We start from the raw sequence: 23,418 nt of genomic DNA, 5'->3' as shown, positions 1-23,418 counted from the left end.
TCTTAGATCTCAATTTGTTCAACTATATATATGGTAATATATATCCAACCTACAATAATTCAATGAGGTGTTCTTATTCAGCACAACACAGAAACTTTCCAGTAGTTGATTACTAGCTCTATACAACTTGGTATCTCTAGATCATGTGGCTTAGGCTACTTATGCTCACTGGCACATAGCTGCATGTTTGTGGATAAAATATAGCAGCGCATTCTGCTAAATATTCTCTTGGACCAAATCAGGAGGATAAGTGGAAAGTGATGTGGGGCATAGAGTTTCAGAACACTGTAAAATTATCCCAAAAGTATAGTGCAATCTTAAAGTGGAGGGTTAGTGTGGAGCCTAAGGATGTTCACTTTCTTGCCTCTACAACCTATATCTTGAAGCATCCTCATTTGCAATTTGAAATTCATTCCTATTAGTGTATTGACTTTGATTTACTACATGAAAATGGGACTAAAAATAATCAAAATAATTTTAGTAGTCACAAAATTGTAAATACCTGAAGCAGCTCACCTTCTATTTTCTTCTTTATTACTATATGTGTGTGTGTGTATACACACACATATATATATATATATATATATATATATATATATATATATATATATATTCAAATATAAGACAGCAAAGAGAAAAGGAAACTTGTGAAAATTATGATTTCCTAAGCACAGGGCCTGTGTTTTATTTAATTGTGTTGTCTTGAAACCCAGCATAGCATATAGCATATAGGTCAGTAGTCAATAAGCATTTCCTTTAGGTTCAATCGGTATGAGTAAAACAACCCCAAAATTGTTCTTTTGTATGGAAATAACAGTCATTTGTACCCGATTAACAAATGCCTACCCATAATACCATCTTCTCATTTTTTATGTTTTTTTTATATTCTGCTAAAGTTTATCTTTAAAAACCCAAGAACAAATTGTTCCAGGCAGTTAGTATAAGTTTGACCATATGGACATTATTTCTTCATTCTACGTTTCAAATTAAAAATAAATTGTGTGTACATGTTTGATAAAACATGGACTGTTTTTTAAAGGTAAGGCAATAAAGTGCTACTTTAGTAAATTTTTTAAAACCATGCAAGTCAGTATGTTAAATATTAATTTGAGTGTCTACAATAATGGGTACCTCTAAGGAAGTCATCATTCCACTGTGTACTCAATAAGTATATTGATTAGAATTAATTCTCTACAAAAAGTCTCCAATAATTTTTAACATAAGTTTTCTCTTTAGCAGTAGCCTTAAACTTTGTGTGTGTTTGTGTGTGTGTATAGTCAATTTAGCAACAAATTTGCAATTAATCATTTGCTGATTGCAATGAATGTTATGTCAATAATATGCAACTCATAGCTAAAAGGGTTATACTGAGCTTTATTGTTTTCTTTTTGTCTTGGGAATGCTTTGTCTAGCTATGTTTCCTAGAATGGATTTTGAAGAGTTGTTTTGAACTAGTGCATGCCAGTTTTAAAGAGACACTGCAGGCTGCTCTGAGGGTATTAATCAAGATATGCCCTAACTTTCTTTTGGCATTACAATATTTGGACATCTGTTCTTATTCCTTATATGTGAAATAAAACTCATACCAGATAGTAGAATAAATGAAGGTTTTCATTATCTTAAATGTCATAACATTTGTTTGAATTATCATGTGTAGATTTTAAATGCTGAAATTGTCATCTTGGTTTGTTTCATCTACTTTGCTGTCCTTTCAAAAGACTATGGGCCTGAAATATTCTTTTTTTCAATCATATTAATATTTTAAGAGAAATAATTTACAATTTTATGTAATAACAGTGAAATTGTTGTGGATCAGCTATGTAGTCTGGAAATTTCTAAAAGCATAAATATTTTAGTACAAAACATACCCTTTTAAAGCACAAAAGGTTTCTTGTTATAATGGCATTATATTAAGTGACAAATAATACATTTTAAAAAAGCCATTTGTTGACCATTATTGTAGTATTCTTTGTATAATGGTATTGTAGGTTCTTATGTGTTCACTTCAAAGTATTTTCCATTGTGTATGTGAGGAAAGATTTGTGTCTGAATTCCATATGGGCACTGATTAGTGGGTACTATATCTAGAAACTCATGGGCCAATTTGAAATATGATGGAAATATACTTGGACTTTTATTTAAATAATAAAGAAAATATAAATTGTGATAAATATCAATGGTACTATCAAATTTAATTTAAACTATCCCCTAAAACCTTTGCTTTACTGAAAGGCTTTTTTTGAGTTAGTGTTTGTAATTATGTGAAGAGAGCAGTATTCATGAAACCATATGTCATATGTATCCATTAGGCTTGTAAATATCAGTAGTGCTAGATACTACTTCAGTGTCTTCTTTTTTTAATTTTTTTTTTATTTTCCTGCTAGAGAAAATGAGCAGCATATAATTTGAAATATATACAATGATTTAACTAAATCATGGAAGCAAAGCAGTACTTTACAAATGTGTAGTTTTGAATACCTTAAAAAACTCACAGGCACTTTCATCCTTTGTCTCACTTTGCATAATTGATGTCAGACTGAATGAGGTTTTGCCTGGCAAAACATTTCAATCCAATGTGCCCCATAATATTTTTTTGTAAGACTAATTTAATGTGGTTGTAATTCTTAAAAAGTGAAAGCCATTTTTAGAAATGCTGTTAATTTGAAAAGAGATGAAAATCGTTAGTTTAAATTCAAATTTTTGTATTTGAAAAACTTATTATTTTTTACCTCTTTTGGGTTGTGGTGTTCTAAATTAAGATCAGCACAAAACAGAAAGAAATTATACCATTAGAAATATTAAATAAAAATTGTTTCATGAAGTTCATACATTTTCAGTTAGACATCTAATAAATCAAAATGCTTCATGAACATACAAAATAAAATGATAGATAGTAGAGGATCTAAAATTCAACATTAATATAACAGAGTATATACCCTCACAAGAAAAACTTCCATAAGTCAACACATCTTATTTATTTTTTTCTTTAAAAAAGGGGGACTTTTTTTTAATAATTTTGTATGAAGAGCATTTTTTGTATATTTTCAACCTCCAAAGCCTTTAAGATAGTGAAGCTAATACACTGATGCCAAAATAACATGGGGCTTTTGGGCTATAATTGTCTTTTATTGGATTGTGGCACATGAATTAGGATCACATTTTAGTTTAATTGCTCTAATGTATATACAGATGTCATGTATAATTCTGTGATGATTCTTTTTCTTCTTAGTTTGTATGTGAGAAGTTTTTTTTATGGATAAATCCAAAACTTTAGAAGGCTCTATGTTTTTAGCATTTATTGATTAAGTGTTGACTTAATTTCTCTTCTTTTTAGTCTTCATATAGCAATGTGGAACATAAAACTATTTATAATCCATAATTTATTAAGGTAAACATAATTGACCACATATTTTGAGCCTAATCATAGAACCTTGTTGCTAAAAATAATATAAAACTATTTTATCACAAATAGCAACTTTAGACAAATATGCCTCTTAAAATTCGTACTGATTAAGCATTCAAAATGGTTATATTAAAAATTGTTATGTCTATGAAAGTATACATAGATGATTTTACCTTTTGCTATTTGACTGTGGTTATACTGTACCATACAGTCTACAAACATATAGTTGATTTTTTCATCTCCATGAAAATTTAACTCTGTTTTCCATGCACTCTAAATATGTAATTTTATCATTGTTGCTTTTTATTGCTGTTGAAGGTAAGTAATCAAAAGGATTTGAACTTCTTGGCACCTATTGCTTTTATGAGATGAACCATGGATATTATTTTTAGAGTTGTAAAATTATTTTATAATTATGTAACAGATTAAAATGTTTGTTAATTGGAAGTAAATTAATTGTGGGAATAGAAGTATATATACTATATTTAAATATTTGTAGGTTTGTGAGTAGGGTCCTAGAGGCAATACTTATAGAATGGCCAGAGGATGCAGAGTTTTCAAAAGCTATGTCTCATATTTAGAATTTCCATGGGAAAGACTATTGCATTAAAACAAGTCATGGAATTTAGGATGAATGGTATTAGTGGGGCAGATTATCATCAGGAAGAATCATTTGGAACTTCCTAAGTAGTTTACCTGGGTTATGATCAGACTTAAACTAATGTAAGGGAAATGGAAATAAAAAACTACAATTAATAAGGACTGGTCTATACTAGATATGGTAGATAAGGGGGAAAATATGAAATAACTCTAACTCTCAGCCTGTTTAGCTTAGGAATAGGGTAATGGCATCACTGGTGGGAATAAAATTTTAAGAAGATGACCAACTTTCAAGGAAAAGACACTATTGATTTTATGTTTTTATCAAGACTGCATGGATTTGGAAACATGGGATTGAAAATCAAGAGAGAAGACAAGGCTGCAGATACTGAACTAAATTTTATCAGGGTTGGTAGTTGAATGCTGCAGAAAAGAATGGAATGAAGATAGATTTTGGGCATGAAAAATTAAATATCACTACAGACATACTGAAATCCAGAAAGGATCATAAGAAACTATTAGACTTCAATAAGTTAGAAAAATCTTGAAGGTATCAACAAATTCTTAGAGACATATAACTTACCCAAATTCAATCATGAGTACAGAAAATTTAAACAAATTGATCTCAAGTAATGAAACTGAAGCAGCCATCAAAAGCTTTCAACAAAGAAAAGCCCAGGACCAGATAGATTCTTAGCTGAGTACTACTAGACCTTTAAAGAACTATTACTACCAATCATCCTCAAATTATTCCATGAAATAGAAGAAGAGGGAACACTGCCAACTCAATCTATGAAGCCAGTATCACCCTGATACCAAAACCACACAAAAACATTCCAAGAAAAGAAAACATCAGACCAATAAAATTAAAGAACATAAATGCAAAAATTCCTAGTATAATATTGGCAAACTGCATGCAAAAACACATTGAAAAGATAGTGCATCATGATTAAGTGGGTTTCATCACAGGGATGCAAGTTTGGTTCAACAAATAGAAATCAATAAATGTAATTTACCATATAAATAAATTTATGGACAGGAATCACATGATTATCTCAATAGATACAGAAAAAAGTGTTTGACAGGATAAGCACCCATTCATTTTTAAAAATAGAAGGAACTTAACTCAATATTGTAAAGGCTATATATAACAAACCTAACACTAACATTATTCTGAATGGAGAAAAACTGAAAGCATTTCCTCTAAAAACAAGAACAGGCTGCTTTCACTACTCCTATTAAACATAGTCCTTGAAACTCTAGCCAGAGCAATCAGGCAAGAAAAGGAAAGGCATATGAATAGGAAAAGAAAAACTTAAATTATCTCTCTTTGCTGTCATGAACCTATATTTGTTCATGTCCTCTCAAAATTTTCTGGTGGAGTTTTGACATTCAACAAAGTAGCTGGATGTGTCCCAGTATCACTTAACAAGACCTTGAAGCAAATGCATGACACATCCTCAAATGCTTACATTTTAATAATACCAGACAAATCGGGGGAAAACACACAAGTTCAATAGCTATAACGAATTTTAATGTATGAAGTTACTAATGTAAATATTTTAGTTATTTAAAAAAACACATTGTCAACACATTTTATGCAACTTATAAGAAAAGCTAGTGCTTTTAATTGATTTATTTAAAATGGAACACAGGTATCTTAAAATATCATAGATTTTGAAGTCAGAAATTTGACATTATCTTAATTTCCAGTGACATGGTTCACATTTGCAAGTTCATAAAAATGAGAAAAAGGTATAACTATCATTATTGAGTATTTTCTTTATTGTAGCTATTAGTTCAATTCTTTCTCCTATTTTTTCTCACTTATTCCTTTCAAGTACCTCAAAGAAAGAAAATCAATTTTTCTGAATCTACTGCTAGAAGCTGGTAGGAAACAGATTCCAAAAACGACTTTTTTATTCTGAAGAAATTGTTGGTTTGATTTCATTTTTCCCCCAATGAAAAATTAAATGGTTACTTATTTAACTTTGCCAGATTAATGTAGAATCAACATTTTTGTAATAACAAAGTAGCAAAATCTGAATCATTAACCATTATATATAAGAATTCCATATTTTTCAATATTATTTTTGTTTTAATTGTTTTTTTATCTAAACAAATTATTTTTGGCAACTTTCAACAGAAAAATAAATCCTGGAAAAAATTGTTTGTTGGTATTGTAGCACTATTTTTTACATATATTTTTGTTTGAGATTCTAATAGTTTTCCTGTTTTCTATTAATGTAGCCTATTAATATTCTCAAAAATCCATTAATCTATTCCTTTTCTTAGTTAATTATTTAAACATTAATATGTACCATGACATAATCATGGATGCATACTAGTTCATAAGTTAAAGATAACTTAAATAGGCCTTACATGTTCAGTCATTCAAACATTTACACAATACTTACAGATAAATGCCATACTTTGATAATGTTAGCGAACCTCAAGTCAAGGCTCACTAAGAAATGTTAAAAAATACAACAACAAAAAAAAACTAGACTTTTGGAAATCATGCAAATGTGCTATTTATTTCATCTGAATGTGAGTAGAACAATTGTATCTAATTACCATTTTATACAGTTTGAGATATATATATATATATATATATATATATATATATATATATATATATATATATGACATTTCAATAAAAAGATAAATAAGCAACAAGCTTCAAAATGACCAAGGAGGACTTTGTCATCTGCCAAACTTCCTGTTTTATTGTATCTAAATTGGAAGCTCCATATTAATGAAGTTATGATAGCTAAAATCCAGGGAGCCTTATCCAATCCCTTCCTCTTCGTTAGTACTCAACCAATCTATATGCAATCAGTCACCCAATCCAATACTTACCTCTCAAATTTTCATAAACAAGACTATTTATTTCCATCCATAATACTACCACATGGTTCAAATGTTATTTTATTCTCTAATATTGAACCCACAAAAAGACAAATTTTATTCACTATTTGTAAGAAGTTTGGGTGAAGGGGGAGAAGAGTGTGATAACCTTTTACAGGCATAGGAGATTACGGAAAACTAGTTTAGATTATTGGTACCTAAGCAATTTTAGGTATAGAAAAAAAAAAAAAACGGTAGGGAGGGAGCTGATAAAAACAGAAAAGAAGGAGTATATATACCCAAGTTAATGAAGTTTTTGAGATATTGAGAAGACAGAGGATCCAAATGTAGATGGGATGGGGTAGAGTCTTACAATGGAAGAAGGGAACCCCCACAACCATGGAACAGGGAAGGAGAGTAGGTACAGGTTTGAGAAGAGCAGAAAATGCCTAATAAATACAAAAAGTTTCTGTGTGAAATACTCTTGGAAAATCTGAATGAAGAGGACTTTTGCAGAGTCAAAACTCAAGTCAGACCCCAGTTAGGTTTAGACCTGCATAAAACATCAGGTCTAGAACAACTGTGGAAAATTGTACTTTCAACCATGGCAAATGGTAACAGTGCCCACATGTTTATTAAAAGAAGATTTGATTGGCAAGTCCTAAACCAGAAGTTATATATACTCAATTCTATTCTAAGAAGAATCTTGTTTTATTTTTCTTCTCCTAGGCTATTTCTTCATGAAAAATAAATGTTTACAGAAGAAGGTTTCATAGAACATTTTTAAATATTTAAAACTATAAAATAAATAAATAAAATGCCTGGACTGTGTGTAAAGAAATAACCTCTGAAGTCCTATTTTGAAGAAAATTTGAACCTAGAAGATGACCCCAATATTACCTTTCATCTGTATTCATATTTCCTTGGAACACAGAAATTCATATTAACATTGCCCCTCCATTTCAATCTCTATCACCTCTAGACTTTCCAACTTTGACACAACTCACTAGTTTTCCCTCCACCACATGTTTGAACTTTCCTGTTTTCAATGAAACAGCCCTATAATATGTGTGCTGGATAAATTGCATTCTCTCTCACAAGGAACCCTGTAAGGGGCTGTAATTCTTCCCCATGTTGTGCTTTTCTCTATAGAGTTCATCTAAAAGTTATCTAAACTTTTGTTTTGTAAGAAACAGAAGAACAGTGAAGTTCATTGGGTGAAGGCAGTAGCAGGAAGTTGAATATATTATTACAGTTTAGGGCCAAATGTCTTAATAATTTACTAAGACAAATTTTTATAGAATTCCAATTATATATAGCAACTTCTTAAGAAAGTCTTGTGGCTGATATTTAGAAGTTCAAGATGTTTTGACCACTACTTCTATGAACTTTCTAGAAACACTTCATGGGATGAAGTCGAGGGATAGGGCTTATGATTTGTGTGAACTCTGCGTCTGATAGAAGAAAAAGTTGGCTCCAATCAACAGACTGTGGGGTCGGGCTCCAAATTTCTTAATAGGACACCCATAGCACAAGAGTTAATAACAAGAATCAACAAATGGGACTTACTTAAACTAAAAAGTTTTTTCTCAGCAAGAGAAACAATAAGAGAGGTAAATAGGGAGCCTACATCCTGGGAACAAATTTTTACTCCTCACACTTCAGATAGAGCCCTAATATCCAGAGTATACAAAGAACTCAAAAAATTAAACAATAAGATAACAAATAACCCAATCAACAAATGGTCCAAGGACCTGAACAGACACTTCTCAGAAGAGGACATACAATCAAACAACAAGTACATGAAAAAATGCTCACCATCTCTAGCAGTCAGAGAAATGCAAATCAAAACCACCCTAAGATACCATCTCACTCCAGTGAGATTGGTAGCCATTATGAAGTCAAACAACAGCAAGTGCTGGCGAGGATGTGGGGAAAAGGGTACACTTGTACATTGCTGATGGGACTGCATATTGGTGTGGCCAATTTGGAAAGCAGTATGGAGATTCCTTGGAAATCTGGGAATGGAACCACCATTTGACCCAGCTATTCCCCTTCTTGGACTATTCCCTAAAGACCTTAAAATAGCGTGCTACAGGGACACTGCTACAACAATGTTCATAGCAGCACAATTCACAATAGCTAGACTGTGGAACCAACCCAGATGCCCTTCAATAGATGAATGGATTAAAAAATGTGGCATTTATACACAATGGAGTATTAGTCTGCATTAAAAAATGACAAAATCATTGAATTTGCAGGGAAATGGATGGCACTAGAGCAGATTATGCTAAGTGAAGCTAGCCAATCCCTAAAAAATAAATGCCAAATGTCTTCTTTGATATAAGGAGAGCAACTAAGAACAGAATAGAGAGGAAGAGCATGAGAAGAAGATCACCACTAAACAGGGATAAGAGGGGGGAGGGAAAGAGAGAGAGAAGGGAAATTGCATGGTAAAAGAAGGAGACCCTCATTGTTATACAAAATTACATACAAGAGGAAGTGAGGGGAAAGGGAAAAAAAACAAGAGAGAGAAATTAATTACAGTAGATGGGGTAGGGAGAGAAGATGGGAAGGGAGGGGAGGGGAGGGGAGGGGAGGGAAGTGGAGGGGAGGGAAGGGAAGGGGAAGGGAAGGGGGATAGTAGAGGATAGGAAAGGCAGCAGAATACAACATACACTAGTATGGCAGTAGGTAAAAAAGTGGATGTGTAACCGATGTGAATCTGCAATATGTATATAGGGTAAAAATGGGAGTTCATAATCCACTTGAATCAAATGTATGAAATATGATATGTCAAGAACTTTGTAATGTTTTGAACAACTAATAAAAAAAATTTAAAGTAGAATCTAATATCCATTACTTCTGTACACCCCACAATTGGTGTTACTCTAATAAATGTGACAACTATATTGATTTATATTCAAACAGGCCAAAATTGTAAAATGCTTGTTCTTACACAGGAAATAGATCTAAAGTTTCATGTTGGTGGAAATATCTAAGGATATACTTTCAGCATTTCCAAAGCACTGTCTGATATATGAGTTTTTTCATTGTTATGTTCAGATTTTTCCTCAGGGCTTTCAATATAGCCGTCACATTTGCCTCAGACTATATCTGCCCCATCTCTCCTCCAACAAGACAGTTCCTTCAGTGAATAACAGCTGTTGGCACTATTGTTCCTTTCTCTCCTATGCATAGGACAGTCACAACAAACTACTTGCAGCTTCTTTCAGGGACAAAGTAAAAGCAAAGATTAACAGGAACAAAATTTCCTTCTGTTTTCTAGAACTTTTTTTTTCTTAATTTAGAATAGGTTTTACTTCTTATATTAGAAGAAAATATTTTTGTCTCTGAAGTCTTTGCAAAGTCAGTATTATTTATTTATGCAGATTATACCATAGGTCTTTATTCTCTTTCAAATACTAGTTCACTAAAAAGGGAGTTATGTGGTCACTTTTTATAATGCTCTTTGAAGCCCTGAGGCATACGGGTATTTTTGCTGAGAGATATTAGACTCAAGTCTTCTAAAGGAAGTTATATAACTTAACATCTGATGATAGTCTCAAGCTACTGGTTTACTGATTCAGTCCTTTCTGGATTGTGATTACATGAAAATAATACTTAAAATAACATTTATTTTTGAGAACAATATAAGTGCAAATTCTCTTTATTATTTAATAAGAACCAAATAACATCATTTTGCTTTCAAACACTCCCTAGGAACTACATCATTAATTAAACAAAACTCACCATTAGGTTAAGAATAGGATTATGAACATAATCACCTTCTCTTTTTCTAAATAATATTTATTATTTTAGGATCCATGATGCTTGGCTAGGTGTTGAAGTAAAAGCTTGAGTAATGGATTAGCAATCAAAAGACTAAACTCAGCCTCATTTCCGAAAAGACACAAATTTAAACCCATATAGATATTTTCTTTCTAATATTAATGTATGCCCTGCTTCTGTTTCAGAAGGTCAGATATCTAATTTACCCAAATTAATAAGGTTGAAATATATAATTTATCAGAAGATCCTTTACAAATCACACAACTCTGCATAAATATAAAGTATTGTAATTTTAAACAAAGTAATAGTTGAATTAAATATTTAATAGAAATCACACTGCAGAATTTCCAGAATCACTAGATTAAGGTTCTCAGAGGTTAAGAGGGTAAGGGAATTAGTGTCTGTGTTTCAGTTGGGAGTGATTGGCTTCATGAAGAGTTACAAACAAGAGTTACAAATTATATCCTCTTTTTTCAGGTAGCAGGACATGTACAGGAAGTTTGATCAAGTTTGGTACAGCAGCGTCCCTCAGCCTTCTGTGGTTCCCAGCAATGGCTTTTACCCTAAAACTGTTAAGTTGTACCCTCTATCTTTGATAGATGCATATTGCTCTGTAAGGTGGTGCTGATTAAGAGTGGAGGAAATGGAAAGGAACAATACTTAAATAACCATTCTCACTTAGAGATTAACTTGAGAAATCCAGTATTTAATTGTTTATCAGCTATCCACATGGCTGCCAGATGAAAGGGGAGTTAAATCAGTATACTGTGTGCCCTCACTTGGAGATACCTTATTTAAATCAACCAAGTTATTAATATGATTGTTTTTTAAACAGAATTTAATAATATTTTGGAAATCATTCTTATTATAAAATGGAATATTTTTGGAAGTAATTCTTAGAGACAGTACAAGGCTACACAATACTTATAAGTAGATAACATGTATTTTGGCTTTTTGTTTTGGCTACTCCAACTTCATGACTTACACTGAGTTACAGAAATCAATTAGATTTCCAGGCTTTTTTAAATCTAAAACACTATCATAAATTTACTAAGGATATTAATGAGGTTAAAACTACATAATTATACTTTGTATCTTATCGTTGAATGCCACACTGATTCTGTTGACATTTATTGAGTTTATGGAGGTTATAGCAAGCCTTACTTTCATACTTATGTTGTGAAAGTTGTATTAATTCAAATTCTGGTTCTAATAAACTATTCAGTTCCCTACCCCAGTATAATCCTCCAGAGGAACCATCAGTTTCCTATACAGGTTTACTTCTTCTCTCATTATTGAGATCTATTTCCACTCCTATAAAAATAGTAAATTAAATTTTTTTTGCTTTTTTTTTTTTCAGTCTCATTTCCCCTCTTCCTTTGTGGCAATGCAGCCTCTGTGCCACCTGTTTTAGTACCTGCTCCTCATGCTACTGCATCCCGGTTTACTGGTTGCTGTTTGTACTTTGGTCATTCCAACCCTCAGTACAATGACGGAGGTTTTGACTTGGATTTATTTTGCAAAACCAAGCATTATGCCTAGCTTGGCTTTATTAAAAATGATATCACATTTCAAATTCCTAGTATTCAGAAGCAACAGGACTTTCTTTACAGATTGGCTGAAGTTACATGAAATCGCAGAATGCAATTGCAGCTTTTAAAAGGGTGAATAGCTACTATAGTAACTTAATGAAACTCAGACATAAATGTAATTAATGGATTCAGCATTTCTGCATTAACTAAAAATGATACCTTGATTACTAAAGATAATAGTTATCAGAAAAACACTGAAACATATTTAAGTATTTAATTTACTATTGAAAGAATAGTTTAAAATATATGGTGTTGACCTAAATTTTTTGAAAGCAAAATCTCAGGCATATATCATGATTATAATCTAATTTACAGCTATTTAAGTTCATACATTTGTCACATTTTTCTAATAAAGAAATAAAAATGCAAATTATGAGATAAAAATTCTATTATAAGGAGATCAGAAATTCTGAAGAAAACACTGAAATGTTATATTATTCAATGGATACTGACAGAACCTGGGAGATATTTAGGTCCATGATTTTCTTAACAAAGTGTTTTGGTTAAATATTTTATAGTTAACTGATACTTAGAGAAAATAGGTGGATATTGTAGTAATGTATTGGTCCCTATGGTTTAAGCAATATAATAATAACTTTCTTATATATTTACTGCAAACTTTATAGCAACCATATTTAATATGAGCTATTGGGTCTACCTTTTTCTCTATTAGGCACAGGGTCTGTGGTCTAATTCCTAGGTCCTTAATTCACTTTGAGTTGAGTTTTGTACATGATGAAAGATGGGGGATTAGTTTTATTTTGCTGCATATGGATTTCAGTTCTCTCAACACCATCTGTTGAAGAGGTTACCTATTCTCCAATGTATGTTTTTGGTACCTTTGTCTAGTATGAGATAACTGTATTTTAGTGGGTTTGTCTCTGAGTCTTCTTTTGTGTACCACTGGTGCACATAGCTATTTTGGTGAAAATACCATGTCATTTTCATTACTATAGCTTTGTAGTATAGTTTAAGGTCTGGTATTGTGATACCTTCTGTTTCACACTTCTTGCTAGGAATTGCTTTGGCTAGTCTGGGTCTCTTAGTTTTCTAAATGAGTTTCATAATGTCTTTTTCTATTTCTATAAGGAATGACATTGGGATTTTAATTGGAATCATATTGAATCTGTATGGATGTTTTGACAATTTTACCTATCCAAGAGCATGGGAGAATGTTCCATCTTCTAAGGTCTTCAATTTATTTCTTTAGTGTTCTATAGTTTTCATAGTAGAGGTTTTTCACCTCTTTTGTTAAGTTGATTCCCAAGTATTATATTTATTTTTTTGAGGCTATTGCAAAAAGGATAGTTTTCCTAATTTCTCTTTCAGAGGATTCCTCAGTGATGTATAAAAGTGCATTTGAATTATGGGTATTGATTTTATATGCTGCTACTTTGCTGAATTCATTTGTTAATTTTAGAAGTTTTTTGAATCCTCTAAGTAAAGAATCATGTCATCAGCACATAATGATAGTTTGAGTTCTTCTTTTCCTATTCACATCCCTTTAATTTCTTTTGTCTAATTGCTCTGGTTAGAGTTTCAAGGACTATGTTGAATAGAAGTGGTGAAAGAGCGCATCTATCTTGTTCAGGATTTCAGAGGGAATGCTACCAATTTTTCTCCATTTAGAATGATGTTGGCCTTGCTTTTAGCATACATAGCTTTTACAATATTGAGGTAGGTTCCTACATCCCCAGTTTTTCTAGTGTTTTGAACATGAAAGGGGGTGCTGTATTTTGTTAAATGTTTTCTCTGTATCCATTGATATAATATTATCATTCTTATCTTTAAGTCTATTGATGTGATAAATTATATTTATTGATTTCCTTACGTTGAACCATCCTTGCATCCCTAGAATGAACCACACCTGATCATGGTACACTATTTCTTTAATGTGTTTTTGTATGTGATTTGCAGAATTTTAATGAGAATTTTTGCATCAGTGTTCTGAAATGGATGTTTTGGTAGCAGGATGATAGTAGCTTCATAGAATGAGTTTGGAAGAGATCCCTTCTTTTCTATTTCATGAAATGATTTGAAGAGTAGTGGTATTAATCATTCACTGTAGGTCTTGTAGAACTCAGCTGTGAAACCATCTGGTCCTGGGTTTCTCATGGTTGGTACGCTTTTGATGGTGTCTTCTATTTCCTTGTTTAAATGGTGTATGTCCTCTTGACTCAGTTTCGGTTGATCAGATGCCTCTAAAAATTTGTTAGTGTTTTTGAGGCTTTCTATTTTATTGGGGCATAAATTTTCAAACTAGTTTTTAATTTTCTTCTGTATTCAATAGTGTCTGTTGTGATATTTTCTTTTTCACCACAAATTTTAGTAATTTGTGTTTTCTCTCTCTCTCTCTGTTCCTTAGGTTGGCTAAGGGCTTGTCAATTTTATTTATTTATTTAAAAGAACCAGCTTTTTGTCAATTTTTTGAATTGTTTCTTTTGTTTCAATTTCATTGATTCCCACCCTGATTTTAATTATTTCCTGTCTTCTAATACTTTTGGTGTTAGTTTGTTCTTCTTTTTCTAGAGCTTTGAGATGTAATGTCACACTGTTTGTTGACTTTTTCTTCTTTTAATGAATGAACTTAATGCAATGAACTTTTGTTTTAGCACTGCCTTCATAGTGTCCCATAGATCTTGATAAGTTGTATCAGAGTTCTTATTTACCTCTAAGAATTTTTTTATCTTCTCCCTGATGTCTTATGTTATCCATGCATCATTCAATAGTGTATTATTTAGTATCCAGGTGTTGGAGTAGCTTCTTTTTTAATCATTATTTTCTAGTTTCATTCCATTACCGGTCAGATAGAATACAGAGTAATATCTCTATTTTTTTTTTTCTTTTTGGGGGGTATTTGCTAAGACCTGCTTTGTGGCATAACATATAGTCTGTTTTGGAGAAGGATCCATGTGCTGCTGAGAAGAAAGTGTATTTGCTTGTGCTTGTTGATGGATGGAATATTCTGTGTATGCCTGTTAAGTCTAAATTACTGATTATTTTATTGAGTTCTATAGTTTCCTTGTTTAGTTTTTATTTGGAAGATATATCCAGTGGTGAGGAAAGTGTATTAAAGTCACCCAGTATTATTGTGTTGTGGTATATTTTATTCTTGTAGTTGAGAAGGGTTTGTTCCATATACATAGATGCCTTCTCTTGAAGGCATTTTTTAATCCAATCTGTCGGCCCATGTCTTTTAATTGATGAGTTTAGGCCATTCACGTTCTGGTTTATTATTAAAGTATGATTTGTATTCCAGTTATTTTGTTTTATTTTCGGTTTTTAACTTGACATGGTTTCTCCTTTGATTGGCCTTTCCTTTAGTATAGTTTCTCCCTTTGCTGTTTTTCATTTCCTCCTGGAATATTTTGCTGAGAATGCTCTGTAGTGCAGGCTTTCTCGCTGTTCAATGCTTTAAACTTTTGTTTATCATAAAAGGTTTTTATTTTATCATCAAATCTGAAGCTCAGTTTTGCTGGATATAAGATTCTTGGTTGGCATCCATTTTCTTTCAGAGCTTGGTATATGTTGTTCCAAATCTCCTGGCTTTGAGGGTCTCGGTTGAAAAATTTGCTGATACAAATTGATCTCCCCCTCTGTGAGATCTGATTCCTCTTTTTTGCCACCTTTAAGATTCTATCCTTATTCTGTATGCTATGAATTTTCATTCTAATGTGCCTTGGTGTAGATCTGTTGTAACTTTGTACATTCGCTGTCCGTGTAAGCCTCTTGTATTTGGTTTTCCATTTCATTCTTCATGTTTGGGAAATTTTCTGATATTGGTTCATTGAAGAGATTGTGCTTTCCATTGGTTTGACTCTCTGTACCTTCCTCTATCTCAATAAATCTTAGACTTGGTCCTTTGATTTTTATCCCATAATTCTTGGGTGTTCTGATCATGATTTCTTACCATCTTCACTGTTGTCAGCTTTATTTTCAAGATTGTATATTTTATCTTTGTTATCTGAAGTTCTGTCTTCCAGGTGATCTAGTCTGTTGGTGATGCTTTCTACTGAGTTTTCAATTTGATTTATTGTTTCCTTCATTTCCATGATTTCTGTTTTTTTTTTTGTTTGTTTGTTTGTTTTTTGTTGTTGTTGTTTAACTTTAGAATCTCTCTCTCTTTCTTGAAGTACTCTTTTGCTACCTGGCTACCTGTATTTGCTCCCTTATCTCTTTGTTGGTGTGGTCATTGATTGTCTGTATTTGCTCCCTTATCTCTCTGTTAGTGAGATCAATGGTTGCCTGTATTTGTTCTCTTGTGTCTTTGTTGGAGTGGTCAATTTTTGCTTGTATTTGCTACTTAAAGCATTCTTTAATTTGTAGATCATTTTAATTGTGTATATTCTGAACTTCTTCTCTGACATTTCATCAACTGCACTTTCCATGGATTCTCTTATTGTAGTATCTTGGATTTGGGGGCACTTTTCTCCCTGTGTTTTCATGGTGGCTCTTTGTCCTCCTTTCTTGTAGTGCAGATCTGAGATATTACAGTTTTTACCTGTAATCTTGTAGTGTTCCTACAGGTTAACTGTACCTCATCTTGGTGTTGGGCTTCTAGACCCTGGCTGGTGTCCCATGATAAATGCTACTGGAACTAAAGATGGTAGTTGCAATAGCGAAGGTAATTCAATATAGTAGTAGGGGTGTCCCAAGATGCATCAACCACTTTCAAAGATGTGGCTGAAAGGGTGGGCTGCCTGTTCAGAGATGCAGCTACCTCCATGCCCTTTCTGTTGTCCCAAAGTGGAGGCTACTGCATGGGGAGAGATATGGCAATGGCTGCAGTGTCCCAAAGTGGAGGTGTGTTAGGCCTGTGCTCTGGTGTGGGTCTGCTGGTATGTGAGGCAGTCCTGGGCTGAGGCCTGGGCTCTAGCATGGGTCTGCTGGTCAACAAGGGGGTTCTGGTACTGACCTTAGCCTAGGTTCTGCACAAGTCGGTGAGGGCGGTCCTAGGACTGAGCCTGGGCTTTAGCGTGGGTCTGTGGGTCAGCGAAGTGGTCCTGGTCCAGGGCTTGCGCGGGGCCTTGTCTCTGGTGTAAGTCTGCCAGTCAGCGGGGCACCTTTGAATTCTTTCTTCCTAATATTTATCATCTGTTAAAAAGATATGTTTTGTTCATAATGCATATAACTGTTATCATTTTATTCTTGATCTATTCTATGGTATTTTAAAAGGCCTTTAATGCATGCTAAATAGATTACCAGCAGTATTATCTGGGGGTTACAGTAAGTCTTTCTTTTATAAACAAAAATTTCTTCCTTTCTAGGATTTTGCTGTTTTATTTCTTAGTGCCTACTTCATGGAGTTGACTTATAGACCTTGCAAGCCCAATTCTAATTAGCTTATGTGCTTGTTTGCTAAATTACAAATTAGAAATATCATATTATGTACAAAGCTAATAAAAATTATAATTGTGAGACTAGGGACAACAATGGGTTCAGAAAAAAAATTAAAAGATAATGCTTTTCTCAAAAAATCTAAATGATATGTAAGCTTTTTATGCCTCTGTAACAAATTATCACAAAATTTGGTGGCTTAGCACAATAGACATTTATTCTCTCTCAGTTTAAGAGAACACAAATACAAATTTAGTGTCACTGGGCTGAAATCAAAGTTTCAGAAAGTTTGTGTTTCCTCAAGACGCTGTAGGGGAGAAGAAATTCCATATAAGATTTAGCTTTTGGTGGTTTTCTTCATTTCTTGAGTGGATGTACCATGAATGTACCACTCCAGTCAATTCTGATAAAGGCACATGGAGTTCCTCTTCTGTCCAATTTCCGTCTCTCTCTCTCGTAAGAAAACTTGTGAAGATATTTTGAGCCCACCTGAATAACCCAGGATAATCTTCTCAACCCATGATACTTAATTTAATAATACTTGCAAAATGTTTACCATATATCTTTGTCTATTTTTCTATTGCTACAACAGCATGTCTAACACTGGGTAATTTATGAAGAAAAGAGATTTATTTTTGTTCACAGCCCTGTGTGCTGGAAATTCCACAGGCATGATGTTAATATCTGGTAAGGAACTCATGTACTACCACTCATGGTGGAAAGCAGAATGCAAACCAGCAAAAATATGAGGAAAAGGGGGCCAAATTCCCACAATAATAAACCCATTCTTATGACAGCAACACTAATCCACTCATGAGGGCTCCATTCCCAAGACCCCAATACCTTACCTGAAGCCCCATCTCCAAAGACTAGAGCATTGAGGAAGTAAATTCCAACATGACTTTCCTAGGAAACAAACTGTATTCAAGCCATAGTACCATGCGAGGTAACATTTTCAGTTTCTAGGAATTAGTACGTAATATATTTAAGAATCACTTTTCTTCCTACCCCTGTCTATCCTCTCACACCCAGATTCATGCCTGCCTGTAAACAGAATGTGTTTACTCCATCCCAGTGTGTTCACTTGTCTCAGTCCTTTCCAACATCAAATGAAACAGAAAAATCTCATCAGCTCAAAGTGCCAAACCTCATCATTTACATTAAACATAACTGAGAGTTGGTCTAATTCACTTGGGGGTAAAATCCCTCTCCATTTGTGGACCTATGAAACTAGAAAACAAATGATCTGCTTTTAAAATATAGTGGTTGAACGAATATAATAGTTATGGCTATTTCTATTCCAAAATAATTAGTGCAGGTAGAAACAGTCACAATTCCCAAGAAATATCAGTCATGAACTTGATATCATCTGCAAACAATCTACCAAGTTCCCAAGATTAGGACCCAATATCTTTGGAGAACCACCATTCAGCCCACCACAGATAAGATCATAAAAATGGCATTTTAATTAATTTATGTAGACATAGAAAATATAAATAGGGAGAGAAATGAAGAAAACTAAAATGTCAATTAGTCCAAAAATTACTAAGCCAACAATTCACAAATAAATTCTTTAAAAACTTTAAGAAATAAATAATTTCCATGTGTTATTAACTGTTGTAAAGCATGAAAAAATAATTCTGATTCATTAAGGCAGAATCTCATATAATCAATATCTGATAAAACCTACCTGTTAAATAATGTCACTTGTGATTATTATAATCATTTTCTTAAGTAAAATCTTAAGAGGCAAAAACAGTGACTTCTGGAAATATCATACCCAGATAAAGATTATCAGGTGAGCAAAGATTGTTAATTGCATATGAAAAATATATTATGGCATTGCAACTCTTATCTAAAAGTTCAAAGTCTAACAAAGCTTTGAAAACCAAAATTTTCTTAGTGTCTTTGGTAGAAATATAAGCCGAACTGACCTCCTCTTTGTAATGCCAATTTATCTTTCCCTGAGTCAATATTCATATGTACAGTGCAGAAATACTTATGTGAAATTTAAGTACAGCATACTGTTTCTGATCCTTTTAGATTTGTTAAATAATTTATAATATATGCATGGTATAATCCTTCTAAAATCCACAAAATGTTGAATACTAAAACACAACTTTTCCCAAGAGCTCCATCTTTAGAATTATGGAATTTAATTTACAGTATCTATAAACCAAAGAGAAAAATAATATGAATCTCAAAATCATAATCAGTATATTTCAATAATGATAACAGCTAGCATTTATTTTCTTGCTTTCTCCATGCTAGGCACAGTTCTATTTCCAGATATTAGCATTATATCTAAAAATCAAGGATTATTAGTATTATTCTTATTTTAAGATAGGTAAATGGGAGCGTTGAAAGTCTAAGCAGACTTTTCAAGGTCAAATATTCAGTAAAGTATAGAGCTATCTCTTGAATCCAGTCAATTTAATATACATCATTGAAACAGAAAATGAACATTAGTAGGTATATCACATAAGAAGAAATAAAAATGTATATATAGCATATGATAAGATGGTGGTTATTACTTTGTCAAAACTTATCAAATTACACACTTAAATTGGTGAGGTTTTTTTTGTATTAATAATAGCTCAAAAAAGAAATCTTTAATGAAATACTCAATGTGCTAGGCACAGTGACACACAATTGTAATCCCAGCAGCTAGGGAATCTGAGGCAGGAGAATGGCAAGTTCCAAGCCAGCCTCAGCAAAAGCGAGGTACTAAGCATCTCAGTAAGACACTGTCTCTAAATAAACTACAAAATACGGCTGGGGATGTGGCTCAGAGGTTGAGTGCCCCAGAGTTCAATCCCTGGTTACCCCTTTCAAAAAAAAAAAAAAAAAAAAAAAAAAAAACCCTCAATAAATAGAGGACCATTTCAGTTTTGAAACATTTTAGAAAGTTACAATTTTAGGGGGATAAAAAGCTTGCATACAGGGAAAAATTGGAATTTATCTCCCCATAATCAAGGAAGAACTGAATCATTTCAACAACAAAAACTCATATAATATTCAAGAATTAATTTTAAATTCTACAGTTGTATTTTGGAATAACCTCTTTGATAGTATGTATTTGTAAATTTATATTGTATCCTAAAATGGTATGAAATTAGAAAACTTAATTGGTACAATTATCTAATATTCTAACATTAAAACAATGTATTTGCAAGTTTTGTGAACATACTTGTGAAAGTTTCTTTAAACAGAATAAAAGAGAATACCCATGGAAAAATTTGGTGAAATATATTTCACATTTTAATAAAGTCTTTAGAATTGATAATATTCTGTCACTGTATGCTCAAATATATCAGCACTTACAGAATAGTCTCTCAATTTAAAACATATAATCCACAGAAAACTAACATTTACTACAAATTAATATCCTAAAATGGAACCTTGAAGATTTATGGCAATTTTATCCCATATAAGAAGAAAACAATTTTCAAAAGAGCAAAAACACTTGGGATAGATATGATTAAAAAGCTGATTCTTTTATATGTGAATATTTGTATGTATTGATTCATATGTAAGAATATCTTTTAAAATTACTCTGAAATTTTCTGCTTAAATAACGTGAGTTTATGTTTTGCTTTTTAAAAATTGTTACTTCTTAGATGTGATTTTAAAAAATTTAAAATTATTAATAGTTTCAGGAAATAGTAAAACCAATTTAAGTGTCAGTAAACATATTTGAAAATTATGTTGTTTAAGCATGTTTTAGCACCTCCTTTTGCATTCCAGAAAATTCTTGTTTGTTTATAAAATAAGTGAGCATCTGCCTTAAAAATCACTGTTCCAGTCATGATATAGAATAATCTCATTTAGTCTCCACCAAGGTAGTTATAAGGTATATTATTTTCTCTTCAAGATAAGAAAGCACTGACTCTCCATGAATAAACAGTTTGCTCAAAGTTGCAAGGCTTAGAGTAGGAAAGTCTAACTGAATTCAGTGTCATTTTAGGAAGTGGAAGTAATGCTGATTTAGTTTCTGTTCCCTGAAAGCTATACCACATAGAGACAGGAAGGGCACAATTTATTTAAAAATGTCATATTTATTCTTTCTTATTTGGTTTCTGGATAGAGAATCCTAAGTATCCCTGAAATATGACTGTTCAGTAAGTTTACAGCATTTGGCAGAACTCTTTGAAGCCCCTTGGAGTAATGCCAAAGTGACAAGGTCCCTTGTGACTTTGAATTCTCATCCAAATGAACACCTGCTGTCATTATTCCTATCAATTCTATAGTCAGCAAAGCCAGCACTCTCTTTGTGGTGGAACCCATTCAACATGGAAAAGGCCTGCCAGTGTTTCACACTAGTTTTTATTTTGCCCTCTTTTTTACTGAATGAATGATCTATTGCCTGAGTGTCTTGGATTTAGAGCCAATTTAGAACCAGAGTTCATCTCTGGTTATTTGGTGTCCTAATGGTCCATATTAGTGTACTCCATTGTAAGTCTAGTCTAGTTCTTTTTATATGTCTCCCCTTGTCTCTACTCCTCTCTCCCTTTCTCTGTCCTGTTTATGTTGCTATAGAAAGAATGAATTTTTATTATTATTGCAAAAATATACACTTGTAAAGAAAATTATACTACATAATCCATTTGTAAAAATTTGTTTCTCCAAGTTAGCAGAAACAAATAATTCAAACAAGAGAAAATTCAATGATATTCTTCCTATGGGTAACCAATATTGATCATTCATTTTCAGTCTTTGATTCATATTACTGTGCTTTTGTTTAAGTGATCTGCTGATGCATACATTTAATTAGAAGGCATTCCAAATTGATTTTGCACCAGAGTAGGGATAAAGTTTTTTTTTTTTAAATTAATGAATGATCATGCCACATATATATAACAAGTAGCTCAGTTCAGATTTTTCTACAATTTCATACCACATTAAGATAACTTCATAATCTATAATATGATTATGACTTAGAATTATAAAGAGAAATTCTTTGACTAGGTTTGAGAGCTATTGGATCAATAAACATGAGCCATGTTTTCATATTTCTACTTCCTAGCAAACCAGGAACTTGACCATGTTTTTTTTTTTTTTAACAAAGTTGTATGTTGAAAAACTAAACCATAGAGAAATTTTGGGGTGACTTTTAAAGGTGTTATTTCTATACTCATCTGCCTATATCCATGAGTCCTTTCATTTATGGATTAATTAAAACATTTGACAATTTTTAGAAAATAAAATGTTTATTCAGAAAAAAAATGATTATTAGCCCTTTCTTACAGGGATAAGCAACTCTCTGCCATCTGCATTGGGCATTGGTCCCTCTCTTGTTGGGCCTCATGCTTTACTATGCATGAGTAAGCACATGAGCCTTTTCATTTCATTCATGAGATTTTTAATCCTTGACTAGTGTTTTCAAGATTCTCTTAAAAACACAACTTCTTTATTCCTTTGTGTTGGATCTTTTTCTTTAACTTCACTATGAGACAAATTAACATTTAATCACAACAATAGCTCTTTTCTGTTGAGATGACTGGTAAATATATTAGTTTCTCATTCGAGTGATTAATCATGTGGATGAAGAATGGGAAAATATCTCACTTGATATAATAGGTTTAACTCATTAATGTCAGAATGGACCTTTGAAAAGTTTGAATCACAATATCCCACCAACCTCACACATTCCTTGTAAATTTTATTAAAAAAAAACCCTCAGGATTTCTTGATAGTAAAAAACACCCATTGGGGTTCAGAACTGTTACACTTAGGGTTTCAGAGATGAGTTATACCTGTCACCAGTTCTCCAGAAATAAGTCTTTCTCTTTGTTGCTTTTTACCATTAAGCAAAATGGTTCAGAAAACTTCTTGTGGTCTGAA

At 32.5% G+C, this 23,418-nt stretch overlaps 1 protein-coding gene across 6 annotated transcripts in view; it reads left to right on the top strand.

The window, feature by feature from the left end:
- Positions 1 to 23,418, top strand: part of Dgkb (diacylglycerol kinase beta) — a 618,799-nt gene that overhangs the window by 309,003 nt on the left and 286,378 nt on the right. The window lies entirely within an intron of this gene.

This window comes from Marmota flaviventris, chromosome 1 (assembly GCF_047511675.1).
Source record: "Marmota flaviventris isolate mMarFla1 chromosome 1, mMarFla1.hap1, whole genome shotgun sequence".
Classification (NCBI taxonomy): Eukaryota; Metazoa; Chordata; class Mammalia; order Rodentia; family Sciuridae; genus Marmota; species Marmota flaviventris.
This window is presented reverse-complemented; position numbering and strand designations above follow the sequence as displayed.